Here is a 22,567-nt window from a genome sequence, read left to right as displayed (position 1 = left end):
GAAGTCAGCTTGGCTCAGAGGAAGGGGGAGGAGAAGCAGCCACAGCAGGGGCTGCTCTTCTGGCTCTTGGCTTGGGCCACTTTCTTCAGGACACCTTCCCATCCGTGCTGCCCAACCCTTGAGGCTCCCTGTGGGCGGTGTAGCAAAGGTGTTGCGGTGTCCAGGTGTGTCGCAAAGTCTTCTCAAAAGAATTCACAGACTCAGACCATCCCCAAACCAAGCCGAGGCATTTATTGGGTGTTATGCTTTCAGGGGGCTAGACTCCTGAATGTATGGTACTAAGCCCTTCCGTGTCATAAGTTAACCTAAGGATAGTTCCTTGCCGTTAGTAAGTCCTCTTTGGCTTTTTGCAGCCAGACATCCAGCTTCGCAGCTTGTTGGTGCTGCTTTTTTATTGGCTAGCTATTGTGGTCTTGTCTAAAACCAGGTGGATGGGGTTGAGTTCCTGGATACGCCTGCCGTTCTAGTGAGGCATATGAGGAAGGTGGGATATTGGGGCTGGGGTGGTGGGCAGTGGTAGCCAGCTGGGGGCAGTGGCTAGTATTCCATCAAAGGTATGATTCTTTGTCGGGGCCCAACCTGCCCTGCCGTCCATGGCCCTCTCCGGGCTTAGGGGTGGGAGGGCAGGTGTTTACCCAACCCCGTTCTCTGTTCCATTCACCGTTTTCTCTGTCTACCCTCCCCCCAACCCAGTACCAGGCAGCTTTTATACCTATTCCTCTGGGTTACCTTTCGAAATCTAGCAATTACAATAGCTAGTGTTTTAAAAACTGCAAAGAATGCCCTTTCTGAAGAAACAGTATCTCTTCTATACCACCACCCTGGCATGTGGGTACTGTTATTATCCCCATTTTGTAAATAAGAAAACTCAGGCAGAGTTTAAGTGACTTGCCCAGGGTGACAGACCAGTAAGTGTCTGAGGCTGGATTTGTATTCAGGTTTTCCGGACTCTGGGCAGTGTCCATCACTCAGCTGCCAGGGGGTAGTTATGAGGGAACAACCAGCCCTTTCCTCATCTTCTGTTTATTTTTTCTTCTTGAGTCTCCTTCCTACCTGCTTTCCATATGGCTTTCATGAATCTCCTTATGATTCTGTGAAGTGGGCTATTGCTATTTTGATGGAGCCCAGGATTAAGAGGAGGGAGAGGAGAGTAGCATAGATTGGGAATGGGAAATGTGCTGAGCTTCTTTAATGACCCCAAACTTCTTGAAATGAAGGGACATCTTTTAATTCCAATATTCTACTAGTAACGTGGTATGGCTTAAAGTTTTAGAACCTCAGAGTTGCCCAGGAATTAAAACTCATTTTGACTTGATGATCTTAGAGGTACCTTCCATCTCCAAATTAATGATCTTATAAATTTGTGTTCTTGGGCATATCAAACACTGTAATCCAAGGTTACAAATGAAGTCAGTTGTTTCTGACTTTTCCTTACTTAGTATGGTCCACTGATCTAATTTTCCATTTTAAAAATTGTACTAAATAATTTTGATGATTTCTGCTTTATAGCAAACTTTGAGATCTGGAAATGCTACTATCCCTTCTTTCCTACTTTTTAAAAATGATTTCTTTTGACAGTATAGGCCATGTGTTCCTCCAAATGAATTTTATTATCTTATCTAGTTCTATAAAGTATCCCCTTGTTAGTTTGCTTGGTGTAGAACTAACTAAACTAATTTAGGTAGTATCATCATTTTAATTCTGTTGGCACAGTTTAACAATAAGCAGTGAATTCAGTTAGCCATTCTTGGGAGTAAAGGATATCATCAATGAAATGTATTATCAAAAAACAACTTGGCCTTGTGCCAAAAGCAAGGTATTACCACTGGACTGCCCTTCTGGTTCATTGGTATCTTCACAATGGCATAAGGAAGTGTGGAACTCTCCCCTTCCCCAACACACAGGCTAGGTGGATCCTCATGTTAAACTTATGGGAAGACATGCGAGTCACACAGGGAAGGGTAGGCATGGATGAGTAGCATCCTCCTCTGGACTCTTTCCGCCTTATCAATATCCTTGGTGGTCCTAGAACCAAACATAATCCTCCAGGTAAGCCCTCAGAAAATATACAGTGTGACTATCACCTCCCTAAAAAGTTATTATTCGCTACTTTTTTTTTACTATTTACTACTATTTCATTGCTATGTTTTAAAGTTCATTATTAAGTTATTATTGTCATTATTTTGTTGTTCAGTATTTTTCAATCATGTCCAATTCTCCATGACCCCATATGAGGTTTTCTTGTCAAAGATACTGAAGTGGTTTGCCACTTCTTCCTTTAGCTCATTTTACAGATGATTAAATTGAAGCAAACAGGGTTAAGTGACGTGTCCAGGTCATGCAGTTAGTACAGTGTCTGAGGCAAGATTTGAACTCATGAAGATGAGTATTCCTGACTGCAAGCCTGGCACTGTATCCATTGTGCCACCTAGTTTGCTCCTTAGCATTATTTACCACTGGCTTTATTTCAATATGACTCATAAACGCAGAATAAAAACTCTCTGGTATTCTATATTCTTCCATCTTTGTGACCCAGCAGGTAATTAATTTTTGTACATGGCCCAGAGGCACTTGAAGTAAAATATATATCCTTTCCTTTTCCCATTGAGTTCTCTTTGTCTATTAAATTTAGCCTTTTTGATACTTTTATTTAAATCAGTTATCTCTTACTTATCTTTCGATGAATTATCCTGTTCTTAGGGAAGAATTTTGGATTTTTTAACCTATTTCTTCTTGCAAGACTGTGAGGTTTTTTCCTTTATAAATTTTCCCACAAAATTGTTAGGGATGTATATTTACAATTTCTGTGCTCTCATTTTTAACAGAACTATTTAGCATATTATATTGTTCTAGATTATTCCTTCAGTATGTCTTGATTTTAATTCAACTTTGGCTGATATCATCTGTACCACTCCTGCATGAATTAGCAGTAGCATGGTAAGTTTCAGACCAACCTTTTGGTTTGAACCTATGCAGATTTTTCTGCATTATCATCTTTTATTTCTTACCTTTATCAACCAAACTCCTTTTAAAAACTGTCTACAATTTGTTCTCCACTTCTTTCCTCTCACTCCTCGACCCTTTGCAATCTGGCTTCTAAACCTCATGCCTCAAAATGCACTTTCTAGTCACTAATGATCTCTTAACTACCAGATTTGTTGGTCTTTTCCGGGTCCTCGTCCTGCTTGACCTGTTTGCTGCATTGGTACAGCAGACCCCTTTTCCTCCTCGATGCTCCCTACTCTCTGGGTTTTCATGACACTATTCTTAATTGGTTCTCTTCCTGACCACTCTTCAGTCTCTTTGGTTGGCCCATCATCTATATCACAACCCATAATTGTGGCGTTGCCCAAGGATTTTGTTTATCCTGACTAAATTCCCTTCTCCACTGGGGGTCTCTTGGTAACCTCATCAGTTCCCTTTGGTTTAACTATCATCTCTAAGCAGATAACACACAGATGGAAAGCCCCCTGAGCTTCAATTCCCCCATAACGAATTGCCTTTTGGACATTTCAAACTGGATATTCTCAGAGACATCTTAAAATCAACATGGCAGAAATGTGTTAAGAATTGATTTGTAAGAGTGGTATTTCAACAATTGTCATAACTAACTCCATTTTGTTTTATAGTCACCATTTTGCCATGTATTGCCTCAGGAGTTCGCAGAATCAGCTTACATCAAGCTTACTTCCTCCAGTATTTCCTTTCTACCTCAGTTTGCTACAAAATATTTTTGATAGCCCAAGGCAGTATGTCCTTTTCTTGATCTTGTCTCACAAAGGATATATGGTACTCTTTGTAACCAGTGATAAGCATCCTCTTTTGTTGTAACAAGTACACTTTTCCTCTCTACTTTGACCACCCTTTTCTATAACTCTCACCTTTCCTCTTTCCCTCACCTAAGGAATGGCTCCCTGAATGGTAGAATGATATAAATATTACTAGTTGAATTATAAGAGATGAATGTCCATCAGCAGCTGCTGAAGTGTGTTTCACTCTGAGGGCTTTCCTGTTTCTTGTGCTGTCTGGTTGGCCTGAGCTTGCCAATGAATCTAAAGAAAACTCATGCAATAATTTTAACAACCCCAGGAAGTGATTAGGCTATTCAGACTCTTCCAGATCTTCATCTCTGGGAACTTTCCAGCAAGCAAGCACCAGAATAGTTTACATATTCTAGAGATGAGGAAGTAGAAAAGTGATACAGTTTCAGTCCAAAACCTTTGTGTTCTAAATTGAGAGATCTACTGGGCAGGTTAGTGTTTTGTGAATTTTTATTCTGTATTGTTTGTATTGATGGGGTGCCTTGGTGCTTGTGTTTGAGTGCTTGTACTTTCTCCCTAGCCTCAGAAATGCTATCCCTGACAGTTTCTCCCCAGCCCAAGGACACTGTGCCTAGCATGGGCCTCAGCACGACCCTTATCTCTATCCCTGGTACAGCTACACAGAGCTGGACTGCTCAGGCCCCAGCCCTCAGATCATGTCTCTGAAAGCCTCCCAATTCCTTAGTAAGTTCCTGTCTTGTAAGAAAGCTTTCCCTTGTTGCAGAACATTCTCTCATCAAGACAGAGGGAGAGGGGTGCTTTGCCCAGCCCAAGGAGTTTTGTCCTTGGCCAGCCCAAGGACTCTTCCTCCTGCCAGACTCCAAAGATCCATACCTCTGTCATCTCCCTCCCTGTCTGGTATACTCCCTGTACTTTCCCATCCATAGCCCCCAAAGACACCTGCACCTTTGGATTACCTCATCAGTGTCCCTGGCATTACTTTCCCATGCTCTTTTCCATATAAACCCTAGCTGCATTCTCAGTCTCTCCCAGGATCCTTTAAGAATCCTTGCCTGCTGAAAAGCGTAACAATGAACTTTGCCACCTTGGCTTACAGAAAGCTTGAGTCTGTGAATTCATTCCAGACCACCCATCCTGTATTCCAATCTTTGAGGGGTCACAACCTCTCAACCTCTTACACAGCAACAGTATGACTGTCTCTTGCACCTGAAAAACCTCCTAAACTATTCAACTAAGGCAGAAATCAGCCAGATAGCCACCTCAGTCTCCTGATGTTAAGAGTGAGAGGGAGAGGGAGAAAGGGATTGTGATTCAGGACTTGAAATCAAAGTCTTGGCTCAGGAAACTCATTTCAACAGGAAGGCAAGCAAATACCCAAGTTACAACTAGGATTCTTCCAAACCCTGTGCCTTTTCACCTTCTTCTCAAATAAACAAGAGACTTGCCTGTCTACTTATCATTTGTAATTACTATATATATATTGTCCTGATCACCCTTCCTGTCTATATTCTCCATTAAATATCTGAAGTAAATCTCTAGTATTCAGTGGGATCCCTATTAGTAGTGATAAAAAAGCTAACGTAAGGCTCAATTCTATTTTGAGTAATCAGTCTTCATTACGGAATCCAGGCTGGTCAAACTTCCAGAATGGAACCCCCTCACGTCCATTTTCTGTTTTAACTAATTGGAAAAAAAATTTCAGGAAGGGTTGCTCTGAGTTCATACTTGTTGAACTCTGTAAACCTAAATGGTCAACCTATATCTGTTCTACTGAAACATCCATGGCCACTACATAATATCTTACTTAGATCATACAACTACAAATTTTGAAGGGTAAAATAGATATTCAGTTGCCAAAGCAAATGAGTTATTAGTTTATTTGGGCAGACCCTGAAGAACATGAATTTTGTTTAACAAATTATAAAAAATTAATGTATCTAAAGAAAATTTATGCAACAAATTGAACTCATTACCTTTTCCCCAAAACCTTCCCCTCTTCCAGACATTCCTGTTTCTATGGAATGCATCACCATTCCTCCTATCTCCCAGGTTCATAACTTTGACATTATCCTAGTTCTATTCTTCCTTACCCCACATATCCAGTCAGTTGCCAAATCTTGCAATTTCTACCTTCATAACATCTTTCACATCTGACCCCAATGTCTCCACTTACACAATAGTTCAATTGATTGGATGACAACTAATTTGGTCAGCACCTCAATTCAGACCCTTATTACCTCTTACAGCTGCCTCAAGTATCCTGCTACTCCAGGCAATCCTATATTGCTGCCAAAATAATTTTTTCTTAGAGATCTCTATTTGTGACTCTTCCTGCAGTGGCTTCCTATTGCCTCCAAGGTGATATGTAAACTCCTCTCTTTAGTTTTTGTAAACCTACACAATCTGCCCCTAACCTATATTTCCAGCCTCATTGGACATTGATCCCCTTTTCTCACTCTGCAATCCAGAAAACTGGCTTTCTCATGATTCCTAACATGTTTTGTATTGGACATCCCACATGCCTGGAATGTACTCCCTCCTCGCTTCATCCTCATAGAGGCCCTCTCTACATTTAAGATATAGCCCAAACACCATTTTTTGCACGAAACTTTTCCTGACCCCTAGTGCACTCCCTCCCAAACTCTATCTAATTCTTTGGATATGTATCCAAAGTTTGTATATGGATATGTATGTGAAAACAAGATACTATTGGGGCAGCTAGGTGGCGCAATGGATAGAGCACCAGCCCTGGAGTCAGGAGGACCTGACTTCAAATCCGGCCTCAGACACATAACACTCACTAGCTTTGTGACTCTGGGCAAGTCACTTAACCCCAAATGCCTCACCCAAAAAAAAAAAAAAGATACTATTGGAAGCTACTTTCAAATCTATTCAGTAATTTTTTATTTTGAGAAATCAGCCCACTTATATGGACATTGCAATTTTAAAACTCATCTATTCTTTTGACATTTCTTTAAGGTAGGGAATTGATCTGATCAAATAAGTCTCCTCTACTTCCCACCCCCAACTATAACCCCCATCAGTGAAATTTTTGTTGTTCAGTCCTGTCTAATTCTTTGTGACCCCATTTTAGGGTTTTCTTGGCAAAGATACTGTAGTAGTTTGCCATTTAACTCATTTAACAGATGATGAAACTGAGGCAGACAGGCTTAAGTGACTTGCCCAGGGTCATACAGCTAGTAAGTGGTTGAGCACAGATTTGAACTCAAATCTTCCTGACTCCAGGCCAGGCACTCTGTCCAAAATGCCACCTTCCTGCCCTGATGATTAAATTACCAGCTGTAAAGGGGAAAAGGTGAAAGACTATGAGATTTAAAGATGTGGTCCATTTCTACCTTATCTTTATTCAGATCATTTTTTTCTTTTAAATAGTATTTTATTTTTTCCAACTACAATTGATTATAAAATCAATTATAAAAATTCTTCTTTTTTAAATAAAATTTTGAGTTCCAAATTTTCTCTCTGCCCACCCTCCTAAGACAGTAAGCAATTTGATTTAGCTTATATATGTACAGTCATATAAAATATATTTCCATATTAGTCGTGTGGTGAAAGAAGAACCAGAGAAAAAGGAACTACAAAAAAAATACAGTGAAAATAGTGTGCTTTGATTTTCATTCAGATTCCATCAGTTCTTTCTCTGGATGTGGATAGCATTTTTCATTATTACGCCTTTGGGATTGTCTTGGATCATTTTATTGCTGAGAATAGCTAAATCATTCAGTTCATCATACAATATTGCTCTTACTGTAGACAATGTTCTTCTGGTTCTGCTCATTTCACTTTGCATCAGTTCATGCATCAGTTTCCAGGTTTTTCTGAAATCCACTTGCTCATCATTTCTTACAGAACCATAGTATTCCATTGCATTCATATAACACACCTTGTTCAGGCATTCTCCAATTGATGGGCATCTCCTCAATTTCAAATTCTTTGCCAGCACAAAAAGAGCTTCTATCAATGTTTTTGTACATGTAGGTCCATTTCCCTTTTTTATGCTCTCTTTGGATACAGACCTAGTAGTGTTATTGCTGGATCAAAGGATATGCACAGTTTTATAGCCCATTGGCCATAGTTCCAAATTGCTCTCCAGAATGGTTGGATCTGTTCACAACTCCACCAACAATGTATTAGTATCTCAATTTCTCCATATCTTCTCCAACATTTGCCAGTTTTCTTTTATTAAGATAAGATCTTGAGTATCTCATTTAAATATGAAAGGATTTATTAATGAGGCTAAAGACTGCCCAAGAAGACATGCCCCCTGTGTTCTTTTCTACAGCCATTAATTAATGTCTTTAAACTAGAAGGACTGAGAGTTAGAAAGGGGAAAACTAGTCCCACCAGAAATTGAAGTTTGGGGAAAACTTGAGAAGAGAACCAGTGATGGGGAAGAACTCAGCCCTTAAAGTTTTTTCCTTTTCCTTCACCCTTTTTGGAGAATGAAGCAAGGCTGAGATTTCTCTGTCTTCTCTTTCCATTGTCAGTTGCATCTTGTAACAAGATCACTGGGGCAGCTAGGTGGCATAGTGGATATGTTGCGGTCTAAGAGGTTGAGAGGTTGTGACCCCTCAAACACCGGGGTACAGGACAGGTCGTCTGGAATGAATTCACAAACTCAAGCATTCTTTAATCCAAGGTGGCAAAGTTTTTTGTTACGCTTTTCAGCGGGCAAGGATTCTTAAAGGATCCTGGGAGAGACTGAGAATGCAGCTAGGGTTTATATGGAAAAGAGCATGGGAGAGTAATGCCAGGGACACTGATGAGGTAATCCAAAGGTGCAGGTGTCTTTGGGGGTTATGGATGGGAAAGTACAGGGAGTACACTGGACAGGAAGGGGGATGGATCTTTGGAGTCTGGCAGGAGGAAGAGTCCTTGGGCAGGTCAAGGACACCCCTCTCCCTCTGTCTTGATGAGAGAATGCTCTGCAGCAAAGGAAAGCTTTCTCACAACTAAAGAATTGGGAGGCTTCCAGATACAGATCTGAGGGCTGGGGCCTGAGCAGCCAGATAAGGGTCATGCTGAGGCCCATGCATGAATAACTGCTAGGCACAGTGTCCTTGGGCTGGGGAGAAACTGTCAGGGATAGTGTTTCTGAGACGAGGGAGAAGCTGGGGTACAAGTACAAGCACAAGCACCCAAACACAAGCACCAAAGCACCCCATCAGATAGAGCACTGGGCCTGGAGTCAGGAAGACTTATCTTCTTGAGTTCAAATCTAGCCTCAGACACTTATATAAGTTGTATGACCCTGAGCAAGTCACTTAACCTTTGTTTCCCTCAGTTTTCTCATTTGTAAAATGAACTAGAGAAGGAAGGGGCAAACCATTCCAGTGTCTTTGCCAAGAAAACCCCAAATGGGGTCATAAAGAGTTGGACAAGACTGGAGTGACTTAACAATCAACAACAAAACAGGAACCTGTGGTCATAAAAGGCATGTACTTGCATGAAGCCTGAAGCTATTGGAGCAGACTAAAGTTAGAGAGAAGAGAGAGCCTAATGTCTGGGATGGTGACATAGATCCTCAGGAGAAAGCAAGAGTGAGAGCCAAGACTCCAAGGGAACAGAGCGAGGGAGGTTTTTGCTCATCCTAACCTAGGGTAAAGGTTCTAGCTTGTTCCAGAAAAATGCATAACAGTGCTCTAGGTCAGAATTCCAGAAGATCTAGAAGATAAAGCTGCTGATGACAACAGCTAGGCAAAGAAGCAACTTCCATTGAACAAAGCAAGACCTTAGTCAGTGGGAGTTATATAAGGACATCAAAGGCTAGGATTCAGTCTGTGTAGGAGGCAAAATGCCTTCATTAAGCACTAACTATAGGCCAGGTGCCATTCTAAGTGTTGTGAATATAAATATAAAAACAGGCTTTTAAAAAGCCCATTGTGTTTCAAAATAGAACTAACTTGACATTACCCTGTAAACCCAAATCACTCTGGTTTTCATTAAATGGCCAAGAATAGCCCCCAGCCCTAACCTCTTCCTTTGGATGGATTAAAATTAATGTAAATAGCAATTGTTTTCTGTTCTGGCCAGAAACTTTGAGGGTCTTTTCCTCCCAGATTGATTTTTTTTTTTGTAAATTAGGCCATCTTTTGTCTCTATTCTTACCTTTCCCTTAGTTGTTGAATAAGCTTTGCCTCAGACCAACTGAGACCTGGGAAAGGCCTTAATTTAGAAAGGCCAAGGTCATCGACTGTATCCCAGGCCATCACCAGTCTTCTTGACTTTTGTCTTGCCACTAGACTTTAATGACTGTGGAGGAGAGAGTGAGGCTGACAGCTTTGCTCAGCTCTGCCTCACTTAAATCTAATTCACTTGCACTGTCCAGACATCACCCTCATGTTGTCATTAGTCCTTTTCAAGAATGAAGGACAAACAACAACTTGGGAACCTTCTCTCATGAACTCCAGAGGTGTCCATTATTGCTGCTAACACAATGTGTACTTTGAGACACCCAAGTTTATGCGGACAGTGTTTTGTTGCTACTGTCCTTAATATTAACATTTTAATATTAATGACTTTGCTTTGAGATAAGTGTGTCTTCTGGAAACACATCTATGGAGACTCATGAAATAGTTTTAGGAATACAGACCCACGGAGTCCTTTAAACATAAGGTAGTCTTTCCTCTTCTTGGACACAACTTGCGAATGTGAGTTGCCAGAGGTGGCCCAGAGGAAAACTATACTTATGTTATTGTTTGTCTTAACAGAAGACAATGCCATATTCATTATTCTTGTTAATCATAAATCCATACAACCAAACAACACTAAATAAGATTTCTCAGTCTTATACTATTCATTAAATAGGTTTATTTAATTCTGAACATCCTCTTTATATGAAAATTCTTAGATTTAGTAACTTATCTTGATTTGAAGAATGTGAATTGTTTTAAGTACTTATATTTTTGGCTAGATGGTTATTCAAAAACTTCTTTGAAATAATAGATGGTTTTAGAATGTACTTACAAATCTTTTAAAGTCCAAATGTTTAACAAATGACCATCTGAACCAAAGCAGATGGTGTAGTGTAAATAGCAGTAGATTTGAAGTCGGAGGACACAGGTTTGAATCTCCATTCAGCTATTTACCTGTGTGACCTTGAACAAATAACTTAATCCTTTTGCCATTACCTTTAAAATGTGGGGCTAGACTCAGAAGTGGGGAAAAGGGAGCTCTTTTTTTTTTAATTTTCACATTAGTCATGTTATTAGAAAGAGGAACCACAAAAAAGAAGAAACAAAAAAAAAGAGAGAGAGCAAGAGAGCAAATAGTATGCTTCGACCTGCATTCAGACTCCAAAGTTTTTTCTCCACATGTGGATAGCATTTTCCATCGTGAGTCTTTTGGAGTTGTCTTAGATCCTTGCATTGCTGAGAAGAACCAAATCTATCAAAGTCAGTCATCGCACAGTGTGGCTGTTACTGTGTACAAAGTTCTCCCGGTTCCGCTCATTTCACTCATCATCAGTTCATATAAGTCTTTTCAGGTTTTCTGAAGTCCACCTGCTCATTACTTCTTATAGAACAATAGTATTCCATTACATTCATATAACACAACTTGTTCAGCCATTCCCCAGTTGATGGACATCCCCTCAATTTCCAATTCTTTGCCACCACAGAAAGAGCTGCTATAAATATTTTTGTACATGTGAGTCCTTTTCCCTTTTTTATGATCTCTTTGAGATATAGACCTAGTAGTAGCATTGCTGAACCAAAGAGTATGCACAGTTTGGTTGGGCATAGTTCCTCCCCAGAATGGTTGGATCAGCTCACAACTCTACCAATAATGCATTAATGTTCCAATTTTCCCACATCTTCTCCAACATTTATCATTTTCCTTTTCTGTCATATTAGCCAATCTGATAGGTGTGAGGTGGTACCTCAGAGTTGTTTTAATTTGCATTTCTCTAATCAATAATGATTTACAGCATTTTTTCATATGACTATAGTTAGCTTTAATTTCTTCATCTGAAATCTGCCTTCATATCCTTTGACCATTTATCAGTTGGGGAATGACTTGTATTCTTATAAATCTGACTCAGTTCTCTATATATTTGAGAAATGAGGCCCTTATCAGAAACACAGGCTATAAAAATTGTTTCCCAGCTTTCTGCTTTCCATCTAATCTTGGTTGCATTGCTTTTGTTTGTGTGAAACCTTTTTAATTTAATGTAATCAAAATTATCCATTTTGCATTTCATTACATTCTCTATCTCTTGCTTGATCATAAATTCTTCCCTTCCATAGATCTGACAGGTAAACTATTCCTTGCTCTCCCAGTTTGCTTATGGTATCACCCTTTCTGTCTAAATCATATGCCCATTTTGACCGTATGTTGGCATAGGGTGTGAGGTGTTGATCTGTGTGTAGTTTCTGCCATACTATTTTCCTAGCCATTTTTGTCAAATAGTGAGCTCTTATCCCAGAAGCTGGAGTTTTTGGGTTTATCAAACAGTAGATTACTGTAGTCATTGACTACTGTGTCTTGTATGCCTAACCTCTTCCATTGATCCACCACTCTGTTTCTTAGCCAGTACCAAATAGTTTTGATGATTGCTGCTTTATAACGTAGTTTTAGATCTGGTACAGCTAGGTAGTCCACGTTTCTTAATTTTTTATATCATATTCTAATTTCTGTTAAATAACTACTAGATAGAAAAGTGCACCTAGTTGCCCTTGATAATCTGTCAGTCACCAGACCCAGATGAAACATGCTAGGTTACTGACAGAACTGGCAGATGTAGTTGCTAAACACCTACATTTGGAACTGTAAACCCCATTTTCTGGGAAGTCCTAAAGTTTTTTTTTCCTTCCCCAGCCTTTACTGCCCTTGTGCATTAGTCTTCTCTCCTACAGACCTTATATTTTACTTAATATCTGGTCAGACCCTCTTCCCCATATTATAACCTTGAGGTACAGCTCTTTTCCAAAGTGGGGCTTCCAGCCAATCAAGGAACTCTACCTGGCTATATGATCCTTAGGATTAAATTTCTGTAAACAGGTAGCACTTCCATAAGCATATATTGTATTCAGTAACGAATCCCTGGAACACTGCTCCATCCCCTGCCAGAGAGGCTAGAAGTACAGCATAGCAAACTGAGTGTTGTTAGACCTGGAGTCTTGAAGTCTTAGTCCATAGTATACTTCTCCCACTTCCCTGATCCCTTATAGGCCAATCCCCAAATTAGGAGGCCATTTTTACAAGCAGTCAAAAGACGTTTGACCTCTATGAATGAGCTCCAGTTTCTTTTTATTTGTTTTTATTTGGATTTTTTTGTTTGTTTGTTTGTTTTTTGCTTTTTGATGAGGCAGTTGGGGTTGAGTAACTTGCCCAAGGTCACACAGCTAGTAAGTGCCAAGTGTCTGAGGCCAAATTTGAACTCAGGTCCTCCTGACTCCAAGGCCAGAGCTTTATTCACTGTGCCACCTAGCTGCCCCCCAGTTTCTTTTTAAAATGGAAAGAGAAGAGAGAGGGAACAGCATTTATATAGGGCGTACTATACGCCTAGCACTGTGCTAAGCTCTTTGCAAATATCTTATTTCACCCCCACAACAACCCTACAAGATAAGTTCTGTTCTCTTATTATCTCCATTTTATCCCTGAGGAAACAGAGGTATCCATGGTCACACTGTGAATGTCTCAGGCTGGATTTGAACTTAAGTCTTCCTGACTCCTGGCCCAGTATCCATTGCAGCACCTAGTTGCTTAAGAAAAGGAATATATCCTGAACTATTATAAATAACCTCCTTTCCTTCCAAATACGTAAGTGTCGTATTTGGGGAACATACCCACGTGTAGGCCCTGTCCTGTTCATTCCCTGCTCTCCAGGCACAGGCTCCATCTATGTCTAGATGATTCAATAAATGTGAAAGTAATCTAACTTTTTATTTGGAACATTTAATTCAAAAGGAAAGGCTATGTGATTTAACTGGAAATTCTCAGGGGCATGAGGAAGTGGGGCAAGGGATGGGACCAGAATTCCAAGGGAATAGGGTACATAGGGTCCAATCTCAGCCACCTTCAAGACAAGGATAAAAGGACAAAGTTGCAACTGGAATCCAGGGGGAGTCTCGGTTGACAGAGGAAGAGAGTCCATGATGGTGCTGCAGGAGCTGATCCTTGGACTCGGGGCATTGATTGGCCAAGCTCCCACCACTCCCCACGACATCATTCCATGAAAGGCAGGTTAGGGACGCTGAGGAGAACCAAATGTTTTATTGAGAGGTGTATTATCTTCCTCAAATGAATCCGATTGGTTTCTCCTCTTTGATGTCACAGGCAGGAAGGAGCCAGTCATCCAGCTGCTAGAGATGGATGTTTCTGGGCAGATTCCAGAAAAGGGAGGAGGAACCAAGCAAGGAAGGAAGCATAGCTAAGGCAGGGAACCTGTTAGGGGGGGAAAAAAACAACCACAACTAGGTTTCCCAAAGCAGAGACTTTTCTGTACCACAACAGCCACCAAGATCAGTCCAAGCTTTATTAAACATGCATAGCAAAAAAAAATAATAATTATATATATATATATATATATATATATATATATATATATATATATATATACACATACACACACACACACACACACACACACATATACACATAAAATCAGTGTTGGAAAGGCATCAGACAGAGACTCAAAGCTTATGAGGCAGTAGAAAATTCACAACACTGGAGAGAGACCCTACAAATACGGACAGGAAGGAGGCCAAATCTTATTAGATATCAGAGAAGTGATGCCATTTTATTTTTGTCTTTGTATCCTCAGCACCCAGCCCTGTGTCTGGCACATACCAGGCACTCAGTAAATGCTTGCTGATTGATTTATGGGGGAAGACTCTGAATGCAGCAAATGTAGGAAGTCCTTTGGCTTAAATTCACACAGAAAATTAATGCCAGAATTCCTATGGTTTATGAATAAATGTGGAAAATGCTTTAGGGTGGGCCCAAATCTTATTGATATCAGAAATTTCCACAGGATATAAACTTTTTGAACACAATAAATGTGAAAAGATCTTTGTCAGAAGTCACACAAGAATAATAAACACAAGAAAATACGGATCAGGGAAAGTCAATACATATAATGAATATGGAGAAAATTATAAAGCAGTTAGTAAAAAAAGAAAAAATTGTATAAGAAACAATAATTGATTGTAATTATAAACAGACCACAATTGTAAAATAACCATAGTGTATCTTTTTTTTCTGTTTTCAGTTAGTAATCTGTTTTGTGTAGGTCTACATCACTGTGTGAGCCCCAGGTGGACAAGAAATGTTCTTTTTTTTTTTGAAACTTATAAAATTTAATCAAAGAAATTGAGTTTCAAAGGAGGGGAAAACATTGGCAAGCAAATCAATAACAGGCCAGTGTATGACAATGAAGGTAACAAGAAATAACTAACATGGGCTTAAAACTAAGCCAAAAATTAAACCAACAAGCATTTATTAAGTATTAGTGCCAGCGCTATATCAGAAGATTCCCACAGTTACAGAGTGAGCAGAGGAAGGGAAGCCAGAAGGAGTGGTGTAGTGTTAGTATGAGTCATGGGCAACTATGACAGGGCAGGTTATGGGGGCCAAAAGAGTTACAGTAGAGTACAATCTAAAGATCACTGCCTGCAGACCTATTCTGGTAGGAAGGAAAAGTCAGTAAGTCAAATCAACAGGCTAAGTCCTACCCTCATGCATCTTCATTAGTTGTCCTCCATGCCTGGAATCATCTCCCTCCTCAGCTTCACTTCCTGAATTCCTTGTCTTCCTTCACGTCTCAATTAAAATCCCACCTTCTGCAGGAAGCCTTTCTTATTCTTCCATAATGCTTTTACCTTCCCTCTGACGTTGCCTCCAAATTATCATGTCTATCTTGTTTATACACAGCTGTTTGCATGTTTTCTCACCCATTAGAATGTAAGTACCTTGCAGGTGTGGGGATTCCAAAATTGTCCAATCCGGCAAGAAAAACCACCGAGGCAGAACTCTAAGCCAATAGCACTTTACTAAAGGGTCCATGGCTCACTCTAATGAAGTGGACCTCGGATCTTCCTCATGATCTGAGATGCCCCCTTCCTCCAGGGCCTTAGTTTTATAGTGCTTGATACCCAAACAATACAGAGGAAGCAGACCAAAAATACAGAATCTCATTGGTTGATAGACCTTGCTCTTGACCCTCTAGGAGGGTCTACACAAAATAAAGAATCCTATTGGTTGACAAACAGGCTAATGAGCAGACCTTGACAGACTTATCTTGACCTTTCAGAAGGTCCTGATGAGCACATCCACGGAGAGGTAGAAAGGCAGGCCCCAGCAACCAGGGCCCCTTATTGGTCAAGTACTCGTGGTTATCTCCCCATGCTGGGCAACAGAGGGATGAAAAGGGATGGAGGGGTAACAAAAATAGCTGGGAGACTTTCCATGTAATTGAGTCATCTCCACCATACTGAGCTTGGTCGTCATAACAAGGAAAAACAAGGGTGAAGGTCCTCTAGTTAGCTTCCTATGATTAAGCAAGTGAACTTACAATCAGAAGTTCACAGCTGTGGGGCCTAAAATCAGAACTTATAATCACTTCCCTACGGAATCATATTAAACTGATTAATACTGATTGGCATAAAATAGGGGTCCAATAAAAAAGGGTCCAATTAATCATCTATCACAAATGCAGGGACTATTTTTGCCTTTCTTTGTATCCCCAGCGCTTAGCACAGTGGTTGGCATATCCTAATTGCTTAATCTTTCTTGATTTGACTTGATTTGGATGTCAGGCCAAACTGGATAATTTGGGCAAGGTTCATAGTTTAAGCAAATAGACTAGGGTTGATGTCCAGATGTTCAAGTAGGCAAGAGGACAGAGACTTTCCCCCTTGATGTACAGGCTGGGGATGGGGTGGGGAAGTGGGGCACGAGGAACTGTCCAGAAATGCATAAGTAATAGTTTGCATTAAGAGGGTGAGAACATTTGTAACAGCGGAACTGACTAATAAATTAGCTATTGGATGTCCAGTCATCAGAGCATATACAGGGGGCTTGGAGGATTGGCCTCCATTGGTGAATACTCCCTTACACACTGTCTTGGGAATTGGAACAGGTAGGCAGGCCCACACAATAGTACAATTAGAATATAATTGTGAAACTGAGAATAGTTATTGTTTACTCTATGCCCTGGTTTTAAACAGTTTTAAACTTTTAAGGTTTTAAACATCCTGTTGTCAGTAGATAAGAATTAGAAAGTTTTTCAAAAAGAGATAGTGATCTGAGGATTTTCTTGCAAGTTCAATATAAGTCATTGGGATGATAATGGCAACCAAAAAAGGTAATATAATCTTAAATTGAATTTAGAGAGGTGTAGTGTCTAGAAACTAGAGAAATGAAAATCCTACTCTATTTAGTCATGTCAGACCACATATAGAGGATGGGGTTTAGTCTGTGGGTACCATATTTTAGTAAGACCATTGATAAGCTGGAAAGAGTCCAAAGAGTATCAACCAGAATGGTGAAGGACCTCAACATCATGCCAAGTGAGGACTGGTTGAAGGAACTGGATATACTCAGGCTGAATGAAGAACAGAAAGCTTTGGGGGAGACATGATAGATTGTTTCACATAACTGAAGGTCTATTACGTGGAAAAGATTAAATTTGTTCTGCTTGGCCTGAGCAGAGGACAAAGAATAATGAGTGAAGTTCCAAAGAGGCAGATTTAAACTTGATGTAAGACAAGCTTCCTAACAATTAGAATGACTGAAAAGTAGAACAGGCTACCTTGGGAGGTAATGGGTTCTTCCTCATTCAAAAAAGCCTAGAATGGTACTTGTCAAGCCTGTAACGATATGAATTGGAGGGGCCCAAACCCCATTTAATAAAATGAATATTCTATAACTATTGCCTGTTGATTACGTGATGACAAAATCTTTTAATTGGTTGCTGAGCCAGCATTAAATATGTATAGAAGAGAGCATGAGACTAAATTTCTCTATTCCCTGACTTCAATCAAAGCAAAAACTGCTATGGGCCTTCTGATGGGGAAGGAGTTTGGGGCCCTCCTCACCCAGGCCACTGCCACATGACCTGTGAATGCCTGGACCTGTCCTTGCTGCCTGCTGTGTAAGTTCTTTCTGTTCTTTTATAACAACAACAACAAAGATACATAACAGTAACAATAGCCAGCATTTATATAGTGTTTTAAAATTCACAGAGCTTTACAAATATCTCATTTATCCTCACAACAACATTATTGCTATTATTATAATGATCCTAGTGCTATTGTTATAATACAGATAAGGAAATTATAATACAGATAAGGAAACCCACAGAGGTTAAGTGAATTGCCTAGGGTCTCACAGCTTCTGAGGGGTCTTATAGTATCTGAGGCTGTACTTGATATATCTTGAGGCTGCAATCTGGATGCTGGCTGGGGGCGATTAGAGACAGAACAACCTTTTGTGTTTGGAAAAGTGAGTAGAACCAGTAGAGCTTGTCAGAAGCCCTGAAAAGTATTCTATTTGAATCAGCCCAACAGTTCATATCAACTTGGCTCCCTAGATGTTTTGCCCTTTGCAAGGAATCAACTCATCCATCAGCTATGCCACACCTGGAAGTAAACTTAGTGATGAGAGGAATATCTGTACCTACCTATTTAAATATGAACCAACTCCTCCCCAGAAGTATAGAGGGGAAAGCATGCCCAGGCTCATGCTCTAACGTTTCAGCAAATAGCCCTTTGTAAAAGTTATTTGGTTTTAATTATTTCCCAATGATATCAAGGATATCAATTGATTAATTGATAGTGGGAGCACTAATCACTGGATTAATCAATGATATATAATTGGAACTGGCAATTGGTATGGGTGGAATGCATCAGAATGGGGCACAAGTCAACAGCATTAGAAAGGCACCCCAGTTCATCAGAGTACCCCTACAATTCTGAAGAAGTAGCCACCAGCTGGGGTCCTGACTGGTCAGTGATATCAGGAGAGAAACAAAAGACATTCTAGTTTGGGGGGTGGGCAGCTAGGTGGTGCAGTAGATAGAGCTCTGACCTTGGAGTGAGGAGGACCTGAGTTCCAATTCAACCTCAAACACTTGATACTTACTAGCTATGTGACCGTGGGCAAGTCACTTAACCCCATTGCCTCACCAAAAAAAAAAATAAATCCTAGGGAAAGTGGGTGTATGCATATTTAATGGAGGGAGTGTTGGTGCATGACTTTTCGTTCAAGGCAGCCTCTGAAGCTGAGATGCAACAAAGTATGGATCAATTCTTTGCTGCTTGTGCTAATTTTGGCCTAATAATTGGCACAAAGAAAACATAGATGCTCCACCAGCCAGCACCACACCATCCATACATGGAACCATCAGTTATAGCAAATGGAGTTTTGGATACTGTGGATAAGTTCACTTACCTTGGCAGTATGCTCTCCAGGGATGTACACATTGATAATGAAGTCGATGCACACGTTGCCAGAGCTAGCTGTATGTTTGGGAAGCGTTGAAGGAAAGTGTGGGAGAGAAAAGGTGTTAGACTGACTACCAAACTGAAGGGCTACAGAGCCATTGTGCTGACCTTGTTGTTGTATGCCTGTGAAACCTGGACGGGATACCAGTACCATGCCAGGAAATTCAATCACTTCCATTTGAATTATCTTAGGAGGATTCTGAAGATCACCTGGCAGGATAAGATGGCAGACGCTGAGGTTCTTTCTCCATTCAAACTCTACCGCAGAGAGCTCAGCTCCAATGAGCTGGCCATGTTGTTCAAATGCCAAATATATGTTTGTCTTCAAAACTATCTTACGGTGAACTCACAGACGCTCCCATGGAGGTCAGAAGCGATACAAGGACACTCTTGAGGTCTCTCTGAAGAACTTTTGAATTGATTGTGAGACATGGGAGACATGGGCAAAAGGGGGAAGGTTTAGAGGGGAAGATGAGGTCATTTTTGGATGTGCTGAGTTTAAGATGTCATCCAGTCTGGGACGTCTAATAGGCAGTTGGAGAGGTAAATCTGGAGGTTAGGGCTAGATATTTAGACCGGAGGATCATCTGCATAGAGATGATAATCTCTATCCATGGGAGCTGATGAGATCACTAAATGAAATAGTATAGAGAGAGAAGAGGAACCAGGACAGAGCCTTTGGGGGGCAAATACCTTCAGTGGGCATGATCATATATCTGCATCCCCTCAGCCTACAGATCTCTTCTGTCCTTAAAAAAAAAATCAACAGCAACAACAAAATTATTCAGTCTTTCCCTTGATCTTGCCACTGGTTAAGTCTCCTTCCCTTCACTGTGAAAGGTTAGAAAAAGTTGCCTACTCTTGCCACCTTCCCATTCTAATGACCCACTCATTTCTCAACCAACCCCTGGTTTCCTTCCCTACCACTATAAGGAAACAGCTCAGTTCCAAAAATTCAAAGAACAAGCATTTATCAAATACTACATACCAGACACTGTACTAAGTAAGCACTGGGAATATAAAAGCAAAAACATGTCCCTTTCCTCAAGAAACTCACATTTTAATGGAGGAGACAAATACAAATAATATATGTATAAGATACATAACAGTATAAATGAAAGGTAACCTCAGAGGCAAGGCATGAGAGGTGGCAGGTTTGGGGCGGGGACTAGATTTCTTGTAGAAGGTGGGATTTGAGCTGAATCTTGATTTCAGCCAAACTGGCAGCAAACGGTCCAGTTCCAAACCTGCATTCCTATAGTATAGAGATATCTGAAACCACCATCAAATATAGTAAATAAAAACCCTTTTGGTGGTGACAGAGACATCTTCTGGGAAGAAATATGACCAATACTTGCCCAAGGTCTCTATAATTTATCCCCTGGGAGATTTTTGTTTGTTTCCAAAAAGAGCAGTACATTGGGAATGGGAGATAGGAACTGATTACCATTTCCTTTTTATATCCTGAAAAAACAAATGTGGAACAGTATGTAGGATGCCAGAACACTATGTAGATCTATTTGGTGAAAACTTTCTCAGCCTTGTTGTTCTCAGCAATTTCATACAAGCCAAACAAGTTTCAGAAATCATTGTAGTTTAAGCTGGGAATAAAGGTTTGTCATATAAAATTGTCGAAGGTAATGAAATGATCATTGGGTTTAGAATCAGAAGATCTCTAGATTCAAATCTCATCTCTGTCACTACTTTATAATCATGTTGAAGTTACTTAAACTCTCTGGGCTTCAGTTTCCTTATTTGTAAAATGGGGGATTTGGACTAGAGGATCTTTCAGCTCTAAATCTATGCTGCATGATCCATTTGTGTAATGGCTCTTTCAGGGTCATTCCAAAAATATCAGCATGCATGATGTGTTACATCTCCTAAATGTGGTCGATTTTAACATTTTAAATTGAACATTTTACGAGGGAGCTGTAATGGAAGCAATATCCTAACCCTACTACCCCCATGCAAGTTACTCTAGTTTTTCCTTAAAAGGTATTAAGAAACTCTCCTTGAGATTTTACTGGCTTAGAGGATTAAAAGGACAGAGAGTTGGCATTACTTTTTGGTTAAATGTACAAAATAATTATGAAGAGGATCTGACCTCATTCTAAGACTTGCCTAGTATACCAACCACAGCTGGTAATACAGAGGGAGGGGGAACACTCAGCTGAATTAACTCTTGGTTGCCCTCAATGTATAATTCCTTCCTCCGTGAATATACTTCCTCTTTTATAACTAAGTAAATCTCCTTTTGTTAACTATAAAATGACCTATGAGTGTCTCATTGTGTTCCAATATTAAACAAGCTATCAGAGGACTGGATTAAGTCAGGCCTAGGCTAGAAGAAATGGCATCGTCATATAGTATGATCTCAAAGTGGGGAATGGGCAGTTCAGGGGAAAGTAAATTTGGATTGCCTTCTATGCTTCTGGTGGTACTTTTGGTAATGCTTCTAGAAATGGTGATTGCTTATGGTGGGGTTTCCCTCATCCTCATCCTAGATATTAGAGAGTAAACTTTAGCAATGTGAAACCAACATATCATTAAAAATTATACCTAAAAGAAAAAAACTGCAGCAAACCACTGGTGGTTTAATTATTTCTTATATTTGGAGGCAATAACTGACTGAAGGCCCATCAGCTGGCAGTTTTAGGTCTGATCCCCTTGAGTACATTTTGGGACCAGCCTGAAAAACTCTGCTGAAGGAATCATTTGGGACTTTTTATGTAACGTGGGATTTTTTTTTCTTTTAAAGGTGTTAAAACTCTTCTTGAGATATGATTGGCTCAGAGATTAAAGGTTCAAGCTAGTGACATGATTTCCTGATCACCAGAATACAAAACAAGAGCTCCAGCCTCAATCTAAAACAGAGGTTCTTAAACCTTCTTGTGATATGGACCTTTTTGCAATCTGATCAAGCCTATGAATCTCTTCTCAGAATGTTTTTAAATGCATAAAATAATAAATAATAAAATAATAAAAGGAAACTAATTATATTGAAATACAGTTATTAAAATACTTTTTTTAAAAAGTTCACAGACCTCAGGTGAAGAATCCTTAAGCTTGCCTAGCACACCATGATGGGCAACTCAGAGGCAGAGGAGCTTCCTTCCCTGAATTAACGTGTAATCCTTATCGAATATTCTTTCTTTATTATGGTTAAGTAAATCTTGTTAACTGTAGAACAATCTTTGAATATCTCATTTCCAACAACAAACCCAAATTGCTAGGGGACTGGTCTGACTCAGGTGTAGGTAAGAATGGGAGTCATTCTTTAGCTTAAAAAAAACAAGATTCTAAAGATGTAATTCCAGG

At 40.0% G+C, this 22,567-nt stretch overlaps 1 long non-coding RNA gene across 1 annotated transcript; it reads left to right on the top strand.

Annotated features, from left to right (window-relative positions):
- Positions 1–51: 51 nt before the first annotated feature.
- On the top strand, positions 52–22,233 carry LOC144456812 (uncharacterized). Its single transcript, XR_013485926.1, has 3 exons — positions 52–164; positions 17,791–17,898; positions 22,008–22,233. It is a non-coding gene; the product is annotated as an uncharacterized LOC144456812 (long non-coding RNA).
- Positions 22,234–22,567: the final 334 nt, after the last annotated feature.

This window comes from Phascolarctos cinereus, unplaced genomic scaffold, assembly GCF_003287225.1.
Source record: "Phascolarctos cinereus isolate Bilbo 61053 unplaced genomic scaffold, phaCin_HiC Scaffold_4;HRSCAF=312, whole genome shotgun sequence".
Taxonomy (NCBI): Eukaryota; Metazoa; Chordata; class Mammalia; order Diprotodontia; family Phascolarctidae; genus Phascolarctos; species Phascolarctos cinereus.
Note: the sequence above shows the minus strand (reverse complement) of the source record. Positions and strands in the feature narration are given on the sequence as shown.